Source organism: Schistocerca gregaria, chromosome 7 (genome assembly GCF_023897955.1).
Source record: "Schistocerca gregaria isolate iqSchGreg1 chromosome 7, iqSchGreg1.2, whole genome shotgun sequence".
In the NCBI taxonomy this organism is placed as follows: Eukaryota; Metazoa; Arthropoda; class Insecta; order Orthoptera; family Acrididae; genus Schistocerca; species Schistocerca gregaria.
This window is the reverse complement of record NC_064926.1, coordinates 117,155,831-117,174,738: the sequence shown is the minus strand read 5'-3', so window position 1 is coordinate 117,174,738 and position 18,908 is coordinate 117,155,831. Positions and strand designations below refer to the sequence as shown.

Sequence of the window (18,908 nt, the reverse complement as noted above, 5' to 3'; positions counted from 1 at the left end):
CAAAGGCTGTACGGACGGCAGACTCTAGGGAGACCACATTATCGACGGCAGAGTGGCCTTTACGGAACCCACCCTGAGACGGAGCCAGAAGGCCTCGAGACTCGAGGAGCCAACTCAACCTCCGGCTCACCATACGTTCCAGCAACTTGCAAAGAACGTTGGTGAGGCTTATGGGGCGGTAGCTGTCCACCTCCAGCGGGTTCTTGCCAGGTTTCAACACGGGGAGGACGATGCTTTCTCGCCATTGAGACGGGAACACACCCTCAACCCAGATGCGGTTGAAAACATCTAGGAGGCGTCGCTGGCAATTCACAGAGAGGTGTTTCAGCATCTGGCTGTGGATGCGGTCTGGCCCAGGAGCCGTATCAGGGCACTCTGGAATTCCCAGTCGCTGAAAGGAGCATTGTACGACTCTGCGTGGCGCGTGTGAAAGGAAAGCCTCCAACTTTCCAACCGCTCTTTCCGGGAGCGGAAGGCCAGTGGGTAATTCGTAGATGCGGAACACTGAGCAAAATGCGCTGCTAACCGGTCCGCAATCGTGTCGGAGTCAGGACACACCACTCCATTCAGCGAAAGCCCAGGGACAGAGACAGGCGGCCGATAGCCATGGAGTCGCCTAATCTTAGCCCAAACCTGCGATGCAGAGGTACGGACGCCAATGGTGGAAGCATACCGTTCCCAGCACTCCTGCTTCCGTTGGCGAATAAGGCGTCGGGCACGGGCACGGAGCTGTTTAAAAACGATGAGGTTCTCCAAGGACGGGTGCCGCTTATGGCGTTGAAGAGCCCGCCAGCGATCTCTAATCGCCTCTGCGATCTCGGGCGCCCACCAAGGCACAGTCCTCCGCCGAGGGGACCCGGATGAACAGGGAATTGCAGATGCCGCCGCAGGAACGATGCCGGTGGTGACCGACTGAACCATCGCATCAATGGTGTCATGGGAAGGAGGTGCGATAGTGGTGAGAGAGGAGAACAAGCCCCAATCAGCCTTATTCAGAGCCCATCTGGAGGGGCGTTCAGAAGAGTGACGCTGTGGTAGTGACAGAAAGATGGGGAAATGGTCACTACCACATAAGTCGTCATGGACACTCCAGTGGATGGATGGTGAAAGTCCGGGGCTGCAGATAGAAAGGTCGATGGCCGAAAATGTGCCATGGACTACGCTGAAATGTGTCGGCTCTCCCGTGTTTAAGAGGCAGAGGTCAAGCTGCGAGAGAAGAGTCTTGACATCTCTACCCCGGCCAGTAATCGCGGCGCTACCCCACAGGGGGTTATGGGCGTTAAGGTCGCCCAGTAACACAAAAGGAGGAGGCAGTTGTGCTATCAATGCAGCCAACACATGACGCGAGACATTACCATCTGGCGGAAGATACAAACTGCAGACAGTAATAGGCTGAGGCGTCCACATCCTTACAGCGACAGCCTCTAAAGGTGTGTGAAGAGGTACACATTCGCTGTAGACAGAGTTAAGGATGTAGACGCAGACTCCACCAGATACCCTCTCATAAGCTGCCCGGTTCTTGTAATAACCCCGATACCCACGTAGGGCAGGGGTCCGCATTGCCGGAAACCAAGTTTCCTGTAGGGCAATGCAGAGGAAAGGGTGACTGCTGATGAGTTGGCGAAGCTCAGCAAGGTGGTGGAAAAAAGGCGTGAAGGGGCCGAAGAGGCAGATCACGCCACTGGGTCACCTGCTGCCACCGATGGAGGACCAGTACAATCTGCTTCCATGGTGTCTGAGGGTCCGGCGAGATCCAGGTCCTCAGCGGACGCCCGGATCTCTACCTTATCCTCGGACGCAGAGCCTGTAGGGAGCAGTGGGGTGGATGCCACCGCGTGTTCCTTGGCCTTAGAGGTCTTCTTCTTCATCTTGTCTCTCTGGTCCTTGGGTTTCATTGGCTGGGAGGGCTCATGCGAGTCAGTTTCCGGGACGGAGGAGGAGCGGGAAGCCCTGCGACCAGCCGCTGGTCTGCTTTTCTTCCAGTGGCTGACGTCACCCTTCCCTGAGGCGGAAACCTGGGAAGGAAGGGACCCAAGGGACCCTTTCCGTGCTATTCGAGCCGGGGAAGTTTGAGGCTTCCCCAGCTTAGAAGTGGGGACTGATGTCCCCGATGGTTGGGGGGTTGCTGCTCCTGAGGCAGGTAGTGCAGGAGCAGCAGAGAGTGAAGTGCCCCCCACCATCAAGGGGGCAGGTGTAGCATTCCGGCTCTGAGAGGTGGCAGTCTGAGGGAGAGCTAATGGGGCCATAACAGTAGTAGCCGCGGCGTAAGAGGCAGTCATTCGAACAGGATGGAGGTGTTCGAACTTCTGCCTGGTCTCAGTGTATGTCAGGCGGTCCAGGGTCTTATACTCCATGATTTTGCGCTCTTTCTGGAAGATCCTGCAGTCTGGCGAGCAAGGCGAGTGGTGCTCTCCGCAGTTTACACAGATGGGAGGCGGAGCACATGGAGTATTGGGATGTGATGGGCGTCCACAATCTCGATATGCGAGGCTGGAAGTACAGCGGGAAGACATATGCCCGAACTTCCAGCACTTAAAGCACCGCATCGGGGGAGGGATATATGGCTTGACGTCACAACGATAGACCATCACCTTGACCTTCTCAGGTAAAGTATCACCCTCGAAGGCCAAGATGAAGGCACCGGTGGCAACCTGCTTATCCCTTGGACCACGATGTACGCGCCGGACGAAGTGAACACCTCGCCGCTCTAAATTGGCGCGAAGCTCGTCATTGGACTGCAATAGAAGATCCCGATGGAATATTATGCCCTGGACCATATTAAGACTCTTATGGGGCGTGATTGTAACCGGAACATCCCCCAGCTTGTTACAATCGAGTAACCGGCGGGACTGGGCGGAGGACGCCGATTTGATCAAAACCGAGCCCGAGTGCATTTTGGACAAGCCCTCCACCTCCCCGAACTTGTCCTCTAAGTACTCGACGAAGAACTGAGGCTTCATGGATGTAAAGGATTCACCATCAGCTCTTGTACACACCAGGTAGCGGGCGAGTATGGTTCGCTGGCATCCTTAGTCTTTCGTTCCTCCCATGGTGTAGCCAGGGAGGGGAACGATTTGGGGTCATATGTAGTTGTGTTGTATTGAGCCCTGGAACGCTTAGAGACTGCTGGCGGCAGGCCGCCAGCAAGAGATGATGTACCACGCTTCATTGTGGGTCATCCGCCCTGATGCCACCTACTCCGACCAAGGGCCCTCCCCACGGGCGCCACCCAGCCTCAGCAATGACCACCTGGCAGGATGGCCAGCAGAGCGATCCCTGTGTAATCAGGGGGCTACAACAAACAGGGTACATGGCGGCCCCACCACAACGGACTGGCTACCGTGCTGGATTTCAGGTGATGTAGTCCAATATCGTCATTGGCGCATAAAGCGACACAGCATAGCAGACTGCAATAAACTGCACCCAAGAACAAATCCACGCCCAAGAGATGGTAGGTGAGCGGGACTGCTAAGCGATGACGACAAACCTGGCTAGAGATGGTAATGCATGATGGACACATCGCTCCTTGTAAGGCGCCCTTCCCCAATCGGCTCGCTCTTCGGAAAATTTAGAAGGATGGAGGTCAAACCCTTTAGGGGACCATCCCACAAGGCCAAAACGTTTGAGACTCCTTTTAGTCGCCTCTTACGACAGGCAGGAATACCGTGGGCCTATTCTTACCCCCAAACCCACAGGGGGGAATGAATTCAGAGTTTCTGAGCTTTTTAGATACAACTTTTCACACCGACGTAACGCCTGCATACACTGATTGCACTTAATGCTTCACTCAGTTTAGGTGTTTCAAGAATTCATCTCCTTTTCCATTGCTGTCACTTTAAGCTGGACTACCTTCTTAATCATCACTGCCCTGATGACAATAATCTCCTCATCCTATGGTTCCACACAAACGATAAGTGTGTCATAAAAATGAATAAAATTGTCAAAATCTGCAACCTCCATTAGAGCTAGCTCCTCACCAGGCACAACTACACCATCACTACTGTCATCATTGGTGGCGGTCTCTTAGTTAGGCATCAGCTTTAGGGAAACAATTGTCGATTGTGGAGGATGACACCAGCTGCCATGGCAGCTGAAATACATCCCATGGCTTGTACTAAAGTTAATGGAGAGATTTTCATTTCCTGCACTGGTTAGGGCAATCAAGTGCTGAACCAGTTTTTTCCCAATAGTGCACACTGAAATTTGCAATAATTCCGAAATCAAGTGGCTATAAAACACTGGTATATTTTGGAAGGAAAAAATTAACTCTGACATTTCCCCAACTATTTCGGGTGGATGTGCTGCACATTGGTCCATAAGAAGAAGGATGATCTGGCCAGCTCTGCATAAAGACACATGATCAAATATATAAAATATGTAATATTAATAGTTTATGTGGATGTGTGTGTATAAAAATGTAACAGCAATCAAAGGCAACAACAGAGGCTGCATTTTTTTTACGAAGATCACTGGTGAGTAGAAAATGACTGTACCTTCGAACTGCACAGAGAAAAATTTTCTTCTAGTTAAGATCTGACTTTCACGACTCCTCAAAGTTCACACTCACCAAAAAATGCTGGAATAAGAACACTTTCTCCTAAACATTACAGCATGTCAAACGCCTTTTCAACAAAACTGTAACATTAATACACCAAATAAAAGTAGTTATTTCCACAATTTCGGCAAGGTACAACATACCTATGTTTTTCATGTGATGTAACCAGACTATGAGCTTTAAGTCGTTATAACATGTTTTTTAGAGCGTGTGGTACACAAAGTGAGTGTGTCCGTGGTTAGCAATCGACAAGTGAAAACACTGTCAGTTACCATTATCTTCAAGTGAGACTGCCCTAAATAATCATCAAGCAGTGTCGGTATCATCAGCGCCTGTACAGCAATCAATCCTATAAAGTTTCACGGGAGCAGTATACACATTGCACGACCAAATTACATACATACAATCACTTTTATACAACAGTTCTCATGCAAAAACAAGCAACCTGTAAGCGAGTTTACTGATCTGTTATGCAAACTTTACGAATCTTCATGTAATGCCACTACCATTTTAAGGCCAAATTCGTGAGAATACGCCAATGAAGTCTGTAACAGCAACTGGCTGCCATTGAGTGCAAGGTGTTGGCATTCTGATTACAGTAAAAAGACCCGTTGATGTATTGTAAGAGGGCCCAGCTTGGCTCAGCCAGCACAGAAGTAAGGCATTGTTCTTCTTATCGCACAGACAAGAGTACTTCTCTGCCAACATGCTTCAGCAGTGTTGTTGAAATGTGACTAGAATGGCACACTGGCATAACAGGTGCGAATTCATTTGCAGTCTAGGGGAGGGGAGGGGACGGGATGGGACGGGAGGGGTGCGGGCTAGGGGCGGGGATGGGGGGAAGCCAACAGCTCATATCCCAGGCTTAGAGATAATGATGTAAAGCCACTGGTGTCAGCGGCCCGAGATATTCAGGTAAATGCAGCTCTGTTTAAGCAGTGGGTGGAAATAGTGCCTCACGAGTGAGGGTTACTGCATGGTCCTGGGGTTGGACTTTTCGGACCAACATCATGCCAAAACTGATCTCTGGCTACACATGGTGAAACTTACTGGGTGAACATTCCACCTGGGAGAAGCAGTCCCTGGTGTTGAACTGTCACGAGGTGTGTATCATATTGGTTAATCCAATTGAACTGCAGACAAATACATTAAGGCTTGATTTGTGTAAATTGCTTTGGGCAAACATGAAGCCGGAAGTATCTTTCGATATGTTGTGTGTAGTAGAGCTGCTGGAGGTAAACGATGTTTTAAGGGTCAGTTGTTTCAATAAAAGGAGTCTTTAACATTACAGGAGAGCAATGGTGGAACTGGTATACACCAGTCTGGACAATTTTAGCACTGAAGAGATGAAACAACAAATCTGGACATTCCAGAGGATGATGATTAGTATACAAACGGTGTGATACACAGGCAACCATAAGCCGCCCACAAAGATTAAATTATGTAAGAAGGTGGAGCACACAACAGGAGTAAAAGAGTGCAAATGGAGAAGTAGTTGTTGGGGTATGAAGAACCACCACCACCACCACCACCACCACCACCATGACCACCACGACCACAAGACAATGATGGATGCATACCCTATACCAAACATCAGAGACCATCGATAACTTGGTGCAGTACCAATGCATTTTCCACAAAGCATTGTGCTCACCATAAGAAAATTGAAACAAATTTCATAACTGTTGTAAAACTTATATTAACAAGAGTTTTCTTAAATAGTTGCCGATGTATAGGTAGGGTCCTGTTGAAAATATCTTTGAAGAGAATTTTCACAATACCAATACACTTTCCATAACATGTACATAGAGAGGAGTGGTACCTTATGATTACCGTAAAGAAATTTAAAAAATATAAATCTCATCAACTGTCACCAAGTTTTATTCAAAATGTACTTTTTACAGATGTATAACTTAGTAAGAAGGGTACTGAACTTGAAAATATTAATATGACAGTAGTAGTGAAAAGTCAAACTCACTATTTTAACTTAATTTTTTGTATCACAGTTTCCTGGAGAATTCAAAGTAATGACGGGATCTGCTATAAGAAATTGTTAAAAACAATAAAAATTATTTTCAAAATTTTAAAATATAAATATGTGGCTATATTAGAATATTTTCAAAAGGTGGGCATAACACTCCCCCCCCCATCCACTCCCTTTGTATGGTGAGGGTTAAGGAGTTCAGGTGGTGGTTCTAAAGGAACGATCGAAGACAGCATTCTCAGTTACCTGGGGTCATTATCAGTATCTGAGGATGCAGTTTATGTTGAAGAATGCTCCTGCAACATTCCTACCCCCTTTCACCGTTCCATTCTTTACTTGTTACTGGCTTGCCACCTATCTTATTCAAAGTAATGCATATTTCTACAGCTTTGCTTTTCTCCTCTACAGCTTTGCTTTTCTCCTCTAGCCATGCCTGCTCTCCCAATTTTCACTTCCTCTCAATTTTTAGACAAAGAGGCAGAAGAAGGAATTAAGTGAGGAGGATGGACGTGTTTTCTGGGCTTCAATGGGGAGACATGAGCAGGAGTGTGCTTAGGGAAGTTTCTGGGGAAGTGAGAAGTTGTGCAAATCTTATGAACATTATGGTAACAGGAGCAGCAAGCACTGGAAGTTGTGTCGCATTCGCTATGTCAACTGAAGAGAGTTGAATAGATGCTGAGGGGAAAATTTTGAAGACTGTATTCCAGCCACTGACATCATAGAGTGAAATGGGACTGTAGCAGTGGTGAGTAAGTTGGCATAGGGTAGCAAATCTACAGTGGAGTGGCATACCACATAGATAACAAGCTTGGCGAACGAAGTTTAGAACAATATGCATATGCTACGGAAGCTGACTAGCAAGGTGTTGGAATGTGCAAAGACATCGGAGGACGACATAATTTGGCAGCTGCATGGGTTGGATGTAAGACTCATTACAACACAGCTGTTACAATCATTAACAGACAGCATGTGGGACACACAGATGGCAATGGTGAGCTTGCAGGAAGCTATTCACCATGCACTACAAGGGCAGCTGACTCCAGTCCTGTTGTTACCAGAGCAATACTTGCTGGGATCACAAAGGATGCGAGGGAATTACCATCAAAGTTGGGGCTGATTACAGAGCACAGTAAGTAGAGTTTACCTCCGTTACCATGTTGAGTTGATACAGGCGAGGACTGACCGGCAAAGTTGTAAGTACTTGTTTGATTCCTTGTAGCAGGTAGTTTTGAACAGTTTATATGTTACACTATTCACCCTAATCGGTGAGAGTGGGGACCTTAGGGAAAATTGTACAGGTAAGGACTAGTTACTTACTGATTTCAGGAGGAGGTATAGACATGTAGTGGTGAGAGGAGGGACGAGGTTACTGTGTGTCTGGCCAGAGTGATTCAAACTGGTGCAGATGCATGTATAGTGCAGTTGTTCTTGGGCAAAACGAAAGGATATGATTGTCCAAGGTATACTGTGGAACCTAAACCGTATTTCCAGTAAGCTGGGTACCCTGGATTTATTACATATAAAAAACATGGCAGCAGTGGCAAGCTGCTACAACCATAGAAAGCTGTCACAGATAAAGTAAGTGGAGCTGGGGTGGCAGTGGGTCATTAATCAGTGGGATAGCATGACACTTAACAGGGTCAACTTCTCATCTACCAACCATAGTTGCAGGAACTACAAAGTTGAAGTGACTGGCCTTGAAAGTCACCACATGTAGTGCTATAATAGCAATAACTCTGTTGTGTGTACCCTTAATCTGTCTCGGGCAGAGCGCCACCAGTCAACCCGATCCACCTGAAGGGCAAATTCCAGAAGATTGGATCCCTAGAACATGATAATGACTATACATGGAATATTGTAGTGTGAATGTTGGCGAGACATGTATTCCTTAGAGTTTAAGAGGTCACAGAACAAGCCATTAGAGTAGGGGGGAGATAAATGCCAAGGATACGTTACAGCAGGACAAAAAGTATAAAGGCAAGGTGTACGTGTGTTCGAAGTCAACTAATGGACTTTTAAGTGGAGTAGTAATAAGAAACTTATTAGCCTTTGAGGACATTTAGTGAAGAAGCTTTGTAGTTTAACTGCTGTCTCTGAACCTCGAGGGTTAAGCTGCCAGATGGTCTTGTGATGGAAACTTGTTATGAAAACTTGAGAATCTTAGGTGCAAATCATTCTCAACTGGGGACCTGAGGGGCAAATTTGAATACGATAGTGCAGCATCGCAGCAGCCGAAGGCTGCCAGCAGGCCCTAGGTGTTGGCATTCCGATTATGGTAAGAGCTTTTGATACAGTGCAAGACAGACCCAGCTTGGCTGGGCCAGCATAGCGTTAAACACTCTTCTTGCAGTACAGACAAGGAGATTTCTCTGCCGATGGATTTCAGCAGTGTTGTTGAAACCATAGCTAGAAGCAGTGCATTGGAACAGGTGTGCTGCAAAATAATCATTTTGGTAGCATATTCATTAACGACCTAGCAGTTCTACCAGGACATAGGGCCACATCAGGCAAGGTGCAACATGGAGCCACCAGCAGCAGTCACAAGTTAGGGTCTCCCATCGCGATACTTGGTTCCTCCATTACGGCCACTTTCCAGAGTAAGGGCAAGGCTCATACCATAAGCAAGCAGAGGCAGGGGAGGGGGCAAGTGGAAAGGGGGTAGTGCACATTATATCCCAGGCATGGATGCCACATCCTGTCATCTCTTTGTGGATGACATCACACCACACACCATCAACCGCAGAGCCATTGTCACCTTTAGTAGAGCTGACTTCCACTGCAAGAATCTTGGCCGTCTTTGAGAACTGCTGACACAGAATGCTCGTGGTGTGACTCTAGTAATGTGTGTGTGTGCGCGCGCCACCTACTGAGCACAGTCTTCAGCAAATGTTTGAAAAATGTTTCCCACTAAATAGAAAGACATCACAGCATCAAAACATCTTTCTCTTTCAGCTTTCCTCTGTTTGGTTTTCAAAAGTTCTCTAACCAGAGAGGAATTAAGTATTACTGACACATTTCAACCTGTTACAACCCCATGTAATATATGAGAACTTAAAATGCACAAGCTCAGAACATTTCTATATTATTTTGCACACCTACACACTGAACAGACTGAGCAACAGCACACGGGGATATCAACTATCCTGTTTTAATGACAAAAATTTCAGTTATCCGATTTTTATCTTAACTGGTCCTCCTGTCATTGTTTCTTATCTCTGCCACATGTACAGTCTCTCTTGTCACACAGCTCAATTGTTGACCAATGAACAGACAGGGATACACTTGCAGTGAGGGAAAGGACAGACAACATTATACATGCCTCATCTTTGTCTCTATTCATCCTCATAACAGGAGTGTCCTAATTTTTCACATTTTCCTCTTTGTATGAATGGATTGGTTTCATTTACTGTAAACAGTGTCTGGTCTTACTGATCCCTTTGTCTGGCCTCCTCCTCACAGCAGGTGCCACCTCTCATCTTGAAGCCTGAGTGACCTACCCCTCCTCTCTGAAATGCCTCTGACTATAATGCTTTCATTACTGAGGAAGGGACTCTTAGTTCCACAATCTAGGAAAAACAACATTATCATACGGATATACAATACTGCTTGCCACGTAGAGGAGATGTTCAGTGACAGACAGGCATAAAGAAGAGTGATCAATATATTCACCTTATCGAAGTTCTTCATGGAACATAGAAAACTCTCTCTCTCTCTCTCTCTCTCTCTCTCTCTCTCTCTCTCTCTCTCTCTCTCTCTCTCTCCCCCCCCCCCCCCCCTCCCACACACGCACACGTTCTGTGTGCTGCAGCCTGACTACGGCTGCATTTGAGGTGAGTAGCAAACAAACTGGCTGTTGGCTTCTGTCTTGGGTTCTTCGGCTGACGTTCGTCTGATGATTTGCCAGCATGAGTGGCTGGCATTGTCAAAGCTTCACCCTCCATTGCTGGTGGTGGACTGAAACCGAGCTCACAGCCACAGACTGTATGTACCTGGCGCACCAACATCCGAGGGCTTTTCCATGGTCATTTCTGGGGCGGTTCTCCTCTTGCCACCTGTCACATATGTTCGCTGCAGCACGGGAAGCCAGAATCCATTTACCTCGAGGCTTTCCTCTTCTTCTTGAAGCTGTTCCTGTGTTTGTGTATTTCTACAGGTTCTCTGAAAAAGCAGGTGTTGTAGTTCTTCTCTACAGACAGAACTTCCATGTCGGCAAACTTTACCACATGATCAGTCTCACACAGAGCATGCTCTGCCACAGCATATTTCTCCACCTGTTTATATTCTATAATCCTGGTGTTGATGGATCATCCAGTTATTTTAACATGAACTTTTCCGCATGTGCATGGAATGCGGTATATTCCTAGCATTGCAAGTGGGTCCCTTTTCTCCTTTGCCGATCTGAGACACTGATTTTCTTTGTTGGTTTGTAAATAATCTTTACACTGTTCTTGCACAATATATGGCTGATTCTGTCTGTCACTCTGAGAATGTATGGCAGAAATGCCGTACCCGCCATTTCTTTTTCTACTTTCTCACTTCACTGAGTGTTTGGCTCTTTTTTATACCTCACCGAGCTGTTTCTCACCATGGCTGCACACAAAGGTATCATTTACGTATTTGTACCACACTTGAGGTTTACAAGGTGCCAAGACCAGTGCCTGTGCTTCGAAGTGTTCCATGAAGAAGTTGGCCACCACTGGACTAAAAGGAATACCCATGGTGATGCCTTCCAGCTGTTCATAAAAGTTGGCACTCCACATGAAATAGCTTGTGGTGAAACATGCATGGAAGAGCTTAGTGCTGTCTTGTGGGAAGACGGAATTGATGTGCTCCACAGAGTCACCGAGTGGCATTTTTGTAAACAAAGAAACAATATCAAAGCTGACCAGGATGACGTTTGGTGTAAGTTTTAGTTCCTTCAGCTTCTCTATGAAATGTCCCGAGTCCTTAATGTATATGTCAGTCTTCCCCAGGTTTTGCTGGAGCAGAGAGGCAAAGTGTTTTGCAAGTTCATATGTTGGTGAGCCAGGAGCAGTAACAATCAGTCTTAGTGGAATGTTATTCTTATGGATCTTAGGTAATCCATACAGCTGAGTTGGCAGGGTTTCTGTGTCTGTATGTCCGTCGGCACAGAAAATGTCTTGATTAACCAATTCGTATTCGGTGTGATACGCTGTGTTGGATTTGGGATTGGAGTATCAAACTTTGCTGAGGTGGGTACTGAGTATAGTTGAGGTACTGGGAGGAGAAGGGAGGATATGGGTGAGGTAAGATGTTATTAGCAGCTGTTTACGTCAAGAATATCACTTTGGGTGTCACATTCAGCAACTGCATGGTCTAGCTGTCTCTCAGACACACTTTAGCAGTGGCGACTAGTGCAGACTGACCATTAATTGTCGTGTCCATGTAGAATGCAATACAGCGGTTGCAGGCACATTGGTAGATCACATGGATGTCTTCATCAGTGGCCTTGCCTTTGATGGCGCAGGAGATGCCAATGGCAGGACTGGAGTAGGTGGTAGTGAGAGAATATATGCAAGTCTTCCATCTACAACTGTCTAGTACTACCCAGGACTGGAGCAACTGAACCACATTTTCTGCCAGGGTTTCAACTAACTCTAGGCATGCCCTGAAACAAAAGAAATCTTCACCACTATTCTCCTGCAGCGGTGCTCCACTGTCCACTCAACCTACACAATATCCTTGTCTGCCCCTATTCCACTCCTGCTCCCAACTCACTTCCTCATGGCTAGTATCTTAAAAATAGACCTAGGTAAGGGACCTAAATACATCCTTCCTCTACCACCTGCTCCAGTCCTATATCAAGCCATCCCCTACATCATCAAAAGCATGACCATCTGTAAAATCAGCCATGTAATCTACCAGCATAGCTGCAATCGTTGTGCTACATTTTACTTGGACATTAACATCATATCTGTTCACAGGAATGGCCGGCAACTGCCAAACGGTTGTCAGGAGATAGCTGCATCATCCAGCTGCTGAACATGATGCCCAACATTAGTGCCTGACTTCAACGACTGCTTTGCAGCCTTTGCCATCTGGTTTTTCCCACCAACACCAGCTTTTTTTTTGATTTGTGCATGTGGAAACTTTTCCTACAACACATCCTTCGGTTCATGTGATTCCTATGGCCTCAACCTTTTCTTCCTTATCCATATATCTACCCTCTATCCAGCCCGACATTAATCCTCTACCCAACCTATGAACCTGAATAGTCTTCACCTTCTCTACTTCTCTCCTGTCCCATCTGAAAATCCCCCCCCCCTCCCACCCCATGACTCCCTCACACAGAATCCCTATGCTGGACCTAGCACCCCCCCCCAAACCTGTTCCCACCATGTCCCTACACAATGACACCGGCAGCACCAGCATCTTCTCCCACTCCTATCCTACTATCCCTCCCCTTTCCCACACCTCGTCTGCACTCCCACTACCCACCTTAGCAAGTTTGCGGCTCACCTCAGACGCAATACTAGCTGGACCTTAGTGCCAGGAGATGACAGTGGCCGTATGTGTGCAAGTCATACTCATGGGCATGTGAGCCTGTTTTATTTTATTTACTTACTTATTTATTATTATTAATTTTTTTTCCTCATCAGATGAAGGATGTAACAGTCCTCTTCACTGTGCCTGTCTGCCACTCAATGCCTCTACTATGTGGTGAATAACCATGTACCTTTTTTTATTATTGCTGTTAATCCATCTTAAAATCGAGGATTAATCCTCCTCCCACCCCCTCACCATTTTTAAATACGGCATTCACCAGTATGATGGGAATACTCTTTGAAATTCTGAAGGTAGCAGGTGCAAAATTTAGGTGGTAAAAGATTATATACAACTCTTACACTTGTAGTGTGTTTCTGTAAGAGTCTAATGACATGGTAGGAGAAACAGTAATTGAGAAGGGCGTTGAGACAGATCTGTAGTGTAGATGTTATTTTATCTGTTAAGTGAGCAATCACCAGTAGAGCAAACTGAGGAGAAATTTGGAAAGAAATAATTTTGAGATTTGTTGATGGCACTTTCATTCTACAGAAATGGGAAAGGACCTGGAAGAGCTGTTTAATGGAATGGAGAGTGTCTATAAAATAAGTAAAATAATAAACTAAATTAAAAAAAAACTGGGTTTGAAGTGAAATACAGAATGCAAAAAAGCAGCTTAAGTGAGAAGACAATGGGAAAATTTGAAATGTGATGTTACAGAAGAATGCTGAAGATTAGACGTGTAGATCGAGTAACTAAAAGAATTTCATGCCCCTTGACTCTCATAACTGCCATCTGGTTTCTATACAACAGTGTGTTAGTATTTTACAACCACGACTTATTAAACTGGTTGTTTTGTAATTTTACACCTGTCAGCAACAGCTTTCTTTGGAATTGGAACTACTATATTCTTCTTGGAATCTGAGGTATTTCGCCTGTCTCAGACATCTTTCACACCAAATGGAAGAGTTCTGTCATGGCTGACTCTCTGAAGGCTATCAGTAGTTCTGATGGAATGTTGTTTACTCTCAAGGCCTTGTTTCAACTGTGATCTTTCAGATCTCTGTCCAATTCTTCTTGCAGTATCATATGTCTCATCTCATCTTCATCTCTACCTCTCTTTCCCTTTCTATAATATTGCTTCGAAGTAAATCTCCCTTGTATAGACCCTCTATGTACTTCTGCCACCTTTTGGCGTTCCCTTCTTGCTTACGATTTTTTTTCACCAATTGAGCTCCTGATATTCATATAGATACTCCTCTTTTGCCCAAGGCCCCTTTAAATTTCCTTTGGCGGCATCTATCTTTCCTCTAGTGAAATATGTTCAAAATCCTTACATTTGTCTTCTAGCAACTCAATTAGCAAATTTGAACTTCCTGTCAATCTCATTTTTTTAAAATTCGTATTCCCTTTCACCTGCTTCATTTGCTATATTTTTTAAATTTTCTCCTTTAATCAATTAAATTGGAGACTCTTGTGCTATCCAACATTCCTACTAGGCCTTGTCTTTTTACCTATTTGATCCTCTGCTGCCTTCACTATTTCATCTCTTAAAGCTACCCATTCATCTTCTGCAGTATGCCTGAAGAGGGGCAGCAGCCTTTTCAGTAGTTGCAGGGGCAACAGTCTGGATGACTGACTGAACTGGTCTTGTAACATCAACCAAAATGGCCTTGCTGCACTGGTATGGCAAACAAGGGGACACTACAGCCATAATTTTTCCTAAGGAAAGGCAGCTCTACTGTATGGTTAGATGACGATGGTGTTCTCTCGGGTAAAATATCCCACAGGTAAAACAGTCACCCACTCGGATCTATGAGCGGAGACTATTCAGGAGGATGTTGCCATCAGGGGAAACAAATCTGACATTCTATGGATTGGAGCATAGAAAGTTAGATCCCTTAATTGGGCAGGTAGGTTAGAAAATTTTAAAAGGGAAAGGAATACATTGAAGTTAGACATAGTCGGAATTGTGAAGTTTGGTGGCAGGAGTATCAGGAGTTCTGGTCAGGTGAATACAGGGTAATAAGAAGAAAATCGAATAGGGGTAATGCAGGAGTAGATTTAATAAAGAATAAGAAAACAGGAATGCAGGTAAGCTACTATGAACAGCATAGCGATGCTTTATTGTAGCCAAGGTAAGACATGAAGCCTCACTTACCACAGCAGTACAAGTTTAAATGCCAAGTAGCCATGCAGATGAAGAGGTTGAAGAAATGTATTATGGAATAAAAGAAATTATTCAGATTGCTAAAGGATACCAAAATTTAATCATGATGGGGGAATGGAATTCAATAGTGGGAAGAAAAGAAAAAAATAGTAGTTGATTATGGACCGGGGGAAAGGAACGGTAGAGGAAGCCGCCTGGAAGAATTTTGAACAGAACATGATTTAATCATCACTAACACTTGCTTTAAAAATCATAAGAGAAGGTTGCCTATGTGGAAGAGACCTGGAGACACCAAAAGGTTTAGATTGATTATATAATTGTGTTTATGCTCCCCCAAATGAAATGAGGACAAAATTGACACAGTCAAAGATAGCAATGAATCATCAGATTTATTTTTTTCCATCTATCTGAATGCCGTTGAAGACCCATCTTTTTATTAAAATGGTAGACAATCCAAACATTTCAGATTACAGTATAAATGTAATTAGCCAAAGGAACAAAAATAAACCCGAAATTTAATGATTTCCTTAAGGAAAAAACCTCAGAAATAAAATTATTATTGCAGGACACAGGACACGAATGTACAAGAAGTTTTCATATGGTCAAGCTGAAGCAATGGACTGATGATAACCTCAAAAGACAGTCAAACATCAGCACATCAGAGATTTCCTCAAACTGATGGAACGCGTAGCCATGATGCCAGATGAAATTTACAGAGAAAGTGTAGTTACTACTGTAAATGACGATGGAAGCAACTTTGTGAAAGTTTTTGCCACCTAGCAAACAATGGAAAATCCATGATGGAATGTAACACTATTACAAATAAAAAAGTTGCTACTCATCATATAGTGAAGATGCCGAGCCGCATATAGACACAACAAAAAGAATTTTACACTTAAAGCTTTCAGCCACATATGGTTTCAGTTGCCCGAGACTGCAGTTTGTGTGTGTGTGTGTGTGGTGTGTGTGTGTGTGTGTGTGTGATTTAGGATAAACTCTGTGAAGGCCTGGCATTACAAGGTGGAATAGTTTGAAGAATACAATCAAACAATTACAGTAACTGTAGATCCAATTACATAGCACTTTGATTTTGAAAAATGTTATGAGACACGCTTAATTTGAGTACACAAAAGAATTTATAACATATCCACGTCCTATTGCTAAAGTTCAGGATATGCTATAGGGCACAAAATAAGGAATTACAGACTTTTAGTTCCTGTTTGATGGCTCTATGTAAAAGGATGCGAAAACTGGAGGTTAAATATTGGAGCACACTGGCAGCTTGCTATCGAGAAAGTGTTGAGAGACAATTAGCAGATTTTCTTTGCCCTTCTACACCATGCAGGTATTGCAGCAACATCTTAACCACAATTTAAAAATAAATGGTTCATATTCATCACTGTCCACAATCAAGAAAGGCTTACAAGAAACTTCACACTTATAGTACCCACTGAATTGTCACAGAAATCTAGTGATGAGACAGAAAATGATGTTCTGTCAGAAAAAGAAAATTGGCTTTATGATTTTGAATCAGATTCATTATGTTAGACCAAAGGCAAATTTAAATTTTTGCTCAAGATGATCAAAATTTAACGTTCTCTGATTGTTACCCTGAAATGAAGACACTCTTCAGAGGATGTAACAGGCTGCTACCCTCTTACGCACCTGTAAAATCTTCCAAAATAAAATGAACTATCTGATGAAATATTTGCAAAAGAACAGTAAATCAAAAGCAACAAAATGCACACCTGTGTTATAAATGACAAAGAAGTGGAGCAATAAATGTTTCTGAATTTGAAAATTATCTTTTTGTTTGTGAACCATTTTCTTCACAACTGGCATGTAAATATTTGTAATTCGTGTCAAGTAAATAACCATTTCAATAAATATTTTTAGTTGTTATTCATAAACAATAATTGTTATCTTACTCATTATCAGTCATTTGAATAAATTTTGCCCAACTCTGGATACATCCTTAAATACCAAGGAATCATCAATTTAGTACTCAAGGGAAGTATGGGGGACAAAAACTGTTGAGGAAGATCAAGAGATGAATACAGTAAGTAGGTTCAAATGTATGCAGGTTGCAGTACTTATTCAGAGATGAAGAGGCTTGCAGAGGGTAGACTAGTGTGGGTGACAATGATGACAACATAGGCAGCACTAGAATGTTGCCTATGGAAAACAAATCTTTGCCAAGTATTTTGACTGTTTGTGAATTTATGGTTTTCTTAAGTGATATTTCTTTTCAATACAATTAAAGAATGAAATTTTACCAGATAGAAAAAGGAAGTTTAGTTCAGGAGTGCGATGGAATGAGAGGCTACACTGGAGATAAAGTTCCCACCTTTGAATTAGAGAAAAAAAAAATAATGCTGGTTGGGAGGAAACAAGTGGCCTGTCTGATATAGAAGTGATTCAAGTGCCTTGAATCACGCTGGAGAACATGCTCAGCAACTAGGCACTGGCTGGATGTTTGGAGGGGGACAGCTCCATGCCCATTCACTGGTTCGGCAAATTGATGATGTATTCCATGAGGTTTTGGGATTATGGCCAGAGGATGTCTACATCTTGCTGTGATATTTTGGCTGAACGTTTTACACCATAGACTGGTGGTCCACATCACTAAGTTTTCGGAAAAAATTGGTACAGAGGTGAATCTGAACAAACATGTTGTGCCAGATAAAACAAAGCTTTGCAAAAGAGTTGGAACATCTGCGATCTCAGTCTCTGGTAACCCGTCAAGAAAGATGGCACTGCAGCCGGACACAAAGTACTTAAATAATGATAACACAACCAGCAGTTCTATTTGAATCTATGTCGTTTAATTTTTTGAACACTGATACTAGTTTCAACACCATTTATCTTCAGGCCCCAAGCCTGAACAATTTTATGTGCAATGAACTGCCATGGGAATCTTGACCCCAACGAGATCCCTCTGGGATTCAGTCATTAAGAAATATGTTTTTCAGAATATCTTAACTGCAATGGCAGATTTTGCTTGGATATGGGATCTGGTGATTTCTTCAATACCTTAAAAAAGAATACATTCTACAGCTTGTGACAATTAGTTTTATTATGTTGAAACCTGAATTTTAGCTATGTGGCTCTCAATCCAACAGAGGGTGAGCACGCACAGATGCACCTGTGTGCCACAGATGGAGCCATATTCGAAGGAAGTGGTGAATTCCACAGAGGGTGCCCAAGCAACAGTAACTTATGCGCATGCACCTCAGGGCCAATTTTCAGTATAAACCTAGTGATATGAACCAGTAACTCCAATATAAAACACACACATGACTGACTGAATGTTATTAGTCTAAATATTCTGGCAAATGACAACATCACCCAGCTGCTATCCTGAAACCTCACTGAATACTCATTACACTGGGGAAACCTCAAAAATCACAAGTCAATGATTGTCTTAAAAAGAAGTTTTACAGTGAGAACAATTTTAGCATCAGTAATCTTGGGGTAAAGATTGTGGCCTCTGAATATGATACGGTCAGCCAAGGATTTTGTCAAAGTCAAAATGGAGATTAAAGGGAATACTGGGTGGTTTGACAAGAATAACATGGAAAGATATTTCAGATGTGACAACAGGAAGTGTTAGTTCAGACAGGGTAATCTGTCGACACATTTAGGGCAGGGAGATAAAGGGCGACAAGAAGAACTACTTCTGACACTTTTTGTAA

General features: G+C 44.0%; 1 protein-coding gene across 4 annotated transcripts in view; it reads right to left on the bottom strand.

Moving 5' to 3' along the window:
* Nucleotides 1-18,908, bottom strand: part of LOC126281338 (peptidyl-prolyl cis-trans isomerase FKBP4-like) — a 126,066-nt gene that overhangs the window by 18,753 nt on the left and 88,405 nt on the right. The window lies entirely within an intron of this gene.